This window comes from Zingiber officinale, chromosome 2B, assembly GCF_018446385.1.
Source record: "Zingiber officinale cultivar Zhangliang chromosome 2B, Zo_v1.1, whole genome shotgun sequence".
NCBI classification, from domain to species: Eukaryota; Viridiplantae; Streptophyta; class Magnoliopsida; order Zingiberales; family Zingiberaceae; genus Zingiber; species Zingiber officinale.
The window spans coordinates 55,774,932-55,779,803 of NC_055989.1; positions in this window are offsets into that span (position 1 = coordinate 55,774,932).

The following is a 4,872-nucleotide window of genomic DNA, read 5'->3' on the forward strand; positions in this document are numbered from 1 at the left end:
TAAGCCTTATGTTCATCCTTGGCCGAAACCTAAGGTAAGGTTCTAGGTTTTGTTTATACAACATGTAGCATGAAAACTTAACTAACAACATATAATAGATCATACATCATAAAGGAGCATAAACAAGCATGATTAGATTTCAAAACCTTGCTCTAAACCTTATGTTCATCCTTGGCCGAAACCTAAGGTAAGGTTCTAGGTTTTGTTCGTACAACATGTAGCATGAAAACTTAACTAACAACATATAATAGATCATACATCATGAAGGAACACAAACAAACATGATTAGATTTCAAAACCTTACTCTAAGCCTTATGTTCATCCTTGGCCGAAACCTAAGGTAAGGTTCTAGGTTTTGTTTATACAACATGTAGCATGAAAACTTAACTAACAACATATAATAGATCATACATCATAATGGAGCATAAACAAGCATGATTAGATTTCAAAACCTTGCTCTAAGCCTTATGTTCATCCTTGGCCGAAACCTAAGGTAAGGTTCTAGGTTTTGTTTATACAACATGTAGCATGAAAACTTAACTAACAGCATATAATAGATCATACATCATGAAGGAGCATAAACAAGCATGACTAGATTTCAAAACCTTGCTCTAAGCCTTATGTTCATCCTTGGCCGAAACCTAAGGTAAGGTTCTAGGTTTTGTTTATACAACATGTAGCATGAAAACTTAACTAACAACATATAATAGATCATACATCATAAAGGAGCATAAACAAGCATGATTAGATTTCAAAACCTTGCTCTAAGCCTTATGTTCATCCTTGGCCGAAACCTAAGGTAAGGTTCTAGGTTTTGTTCGTACAACATGTAGCATGAAAACTTAACTAACAACATATAATAGATCATACATCATGAAGGAACACAAACAAACATGATTAGATTTCAAAACCTTACTCTAAGCCTTATGATCATCCTTGGCCAAAACCTAAGGTAAGGTTCTAGGTTTTGTTTATTCAACATGTAGTATGAAAACTTAACTAACAATATATAATAGATCATATATCATGAAGGAGCATAAACAAGCTTGATTAGATTCCAAAACCTTGCTCTAAGCCTTATGTTCATCCTTGGCTGAAAACTAAGGTAAGGTTCTAGGTTTTGTTTATACAACATGTAACATGAAAACTTAACAAACAACATATAATAGATCATACATCATGGAGGAGCATAAATAAGCATAATTAGGTCTTAAAATTTTACTCTAAGCCTGGTATTCCATCTTGGCCGAAACCTCAAGAGTGAGGTTCTAGACTTTTGTTACAACATGAAGCATAAATTGTAAACTTAACAACCATAAGTGACCACAACTCCTCATCTTGGCCGAAACTTGCAAGGAAATCCCTAAGTTTTTCAAACAACTTTTAAACATAAAGCGTACGAGAACTATTGTACTGCAGGTGAGGGAATACTTACATCCTCTCGCTTAATTCACTAAGAGAATACCCTTTGCTTCTTGAAACTTTTTCCTAGAAGAACTTCTTTGGCTTGGTTTCGGCAATGGTGAGGGTGAGGTTTTGTTTTTCGATGGAGAGAAGAAGGAAGGAAGAAAAGAGAAGAATAATGAAGTTCTCTTTCTTTTTTCTTATTTATGTTTAATGAAGGAAGAGGGCAATTCATCTTTTTCCATTAGGGAGGAAGAAGGCAACTCCAACTTTTCCTTCTAAGTCTCCTTCTAAATGAAAGGCCTTCACCTTAACTATAATTCCCCTTCTTTTCCTAATAGCACACCCCTATTGGGGCTACTGGTTATCACATACATGCATCTAACACAAGGTCCAAGGTTCAAACCTTGGTCATGCCTCTTTTTGGTACTAATTTTCTTTTATTTTGGAAAAATCCACATAAGGCCTATTTTTTTAATCATGGCAAAATTCATAAAATTCCTAGGGATCCTATGGGTATTACATACTTGGTGTTCAAGATATAGATTGATTAGAGGATGACACAGTCTATGCCTCAATTGATCAATCTAGATGTCAAGGATAGAAGGACATTGTCATATATTGTGAGATTCACAATTAGTAGTCACAAGGTGATGTTGGATCTCAACATTCTTGTAACTTGGGTAGTAATGATGTGTGGCTAGATACCGCTCATTACTTATGTTTCTAAATGGATTTAGGAACATTGCCAACGTTACAAGAACCTATAGGGTCACACACAAAGGGCAATTAGACGGAGATTAAGTTCATTTGATGAACCTAGAGGATTAGGTTCATGTGATGAACCAAATTGAATTAAGAGTAATCTAAATTAAACTAATTGAGTTGGACTCAATTTGATTTATGTGTCCAATGAGTCTAATTTAGATTATGATTCATTGAGTCAATTTAATTCAATGAATAGAGATTCATTAAATCAAAATTCACTTGAATCAAAGGTTGGATTTGTTCAACCATGGGAGATAAGAGGTCAAGTTTGACTTGACTTAAGAGGGAAGATGAAGGGTCAAGTTTGACTTGACCATTTGCCACCTCATTTGTGACATGGCATGGGGCCGACCAATGATGGTGTTCCACATCATCAAAGCTAGCTCAAGTGTGTGCCACCTCATGAGGAAAACCAAGAGCCATGACTCTTGGTCTTCCATGAGTGGCCGACCACTTAAAGAGGAGAGGAGTTACAAGTGTGTGAATAATTTTTGGTGTGCTCATTCAAGAGATCTTTCTCCTCCTCTCTTCTTCCCTCTCCCTCTCATCCTTGCCGTGACTTCTAAGGGTGCTAGCACACTCTTAGTTTGTTCTCTCCATTTCTTGTTCGTGTGGATACTTCTAGAGGTGTGTCCGCTTGAACACACTTGAGATCCGAAGAACCTTGGACGAGCGGGATTTGCGAAGGGCTTCGCTTCAAAGGTATATCCCTTGACATGTAGATCTAAAGTAGATCTAGAGTAGAAAAATTAAGTACATGAAAATTTTTATCTTCGCACGGATCCAATGGCTAAGAACTTCAGGGTTTCCGCAACGCAAAAAGCGGTTTTTGCGGCTCGAAAGTTTAAACAGTGGTATTAGAGCCATGTGCGAAGCATGTACTTGTTTTTATTTTAATTTTTATGAAAAATTAAAGATCTGTAAGTTTATGTAAGTTTACGATTTTTATGGTTTTTATGAGTATTTTTCTCGTAGAGGCGAAGCAACGAGTGCTAGGACACTTGTAGGCTTCGAATACCGAGAAACATTTTCTAAAATGGCAAGTTCTCGCCCAAATTGTTTTGGGACAACGGCTTAAGGCACTGTTAGATCTTAGTAGGACACTCGTGATACTCATTTCACAAGAAGGGGCGCTGCCCCTAACCCCGTAAGGGACATTGTCCCGCGATCGCGCCCGAAAATCGCTAAACGGGACCGTCGGAAAATTGTAACTCATAAAATTATAAAAATAGTAGTAAAATTACAGAAATTTATGTAAAATACATAATTTATAATTATGTATAATTTTGTGATGGGCATGGCCCAAAAACCTAATTTGATTGGACAAAGTGTATTGTAATTTATAATATGGCCTGCGTGCCATTTTTGTGTGTTGTGTGTGTTGTATTTATTATATGCGACCTGCGCGTTGTACCTCTCCTTTTATATTCCTATTGTAAAATAGTTTTAGACTCGAATGTAACTCGAGTTTCATATTTGTAATGTACAAAAATGGAGCGGTGGAAGGTCCACTCGAGAAGGAACGATGAGGAGGGTGCGAGCAACACATGGCGGTCAAAGGGAGGAGCTTGAAGAAGCTGTTGACCCTAGGTTGACCGTCCGATCTTCTCAATGGCTTGAGAAGATCGTAGTAGGGCCATGACCTAATCAAAATTTAATTATTCATTGCTTGTGTGTATGTGATGCATGCTAGTGTAGGATAATTAGTGTCTTGATGCGTATATGATACACATTAACGATTAGATTAGATCTTAATCAAATCAACTCGAAATGGCTACCAAGTTCTAATACCCATCACTACCTCGATTATTTATTGTTGTTGAATCTGCCAAAGCAGAGCAACGCATATTATCTTGGTAGGGTGCAGAGGGACAATCTTGGTCCCGCCTATCAAAGCTTGGGAGAGTATGAACTTAATTAGATTGAGTATAACTAGTTAACTCAATTGGATTGGGCATAACTATAGGCATTTTATCAATGGTTGGAAGATAGGATAAAATCGCATTTATATTAAATTTTGGATGATTTAGCCAAAGCTAACTCAAGTTTTAATATAAGTGAGGATCTTGATCCTATAAACAAGAGTTGCATAGAGATGTAATTGGTAATTAGTTACCTACCGATCATACTAAGTCTTGGGCGAAAGCTAATTTAAGGCATAGTATGATGTGGATCTTGTCCCACAAGAATTATAGCTAGTTGGAAGAGTCGAGTAAGTGTGATTTTGTTGGGAATTTGGGGCCGCAAAAACCACATTTTCGCATTGCGGAAACCCCGATTCCCATGCCCCTGGATCCGTCAAATAAAACAAAAATGATACGTGTATGAGTTTCTAATTTAGATTTACACTAAATCTACAAAGGAAAAAGGATTTACCCTCGATGCGATGCCCTTCGCAATCCCGCTTGTCCAACGGTTCACCGGATCTCGAGATCGTCAAGTGTACGATCTTCTAGAAGTATCCACATGAACAAACTAGGTGGAGAAGACCAAACAAAGGTGTGCTAGCACCTTAGATGGTTCGGCCAATGAGGAGGAGAGGGAGAGCAAGAAGAGAGGTGAGGAAGAAGATGGAATCAATTGGCTTGAATGAAAAATCAACACATTCATTCCACCATAAGTGGCCGACCACTCTAAGGTTTGTAACCTCCTTTCTCATTTAATGCGGCCATTAAAGAGGAGATTTGTAACCTCCATGAG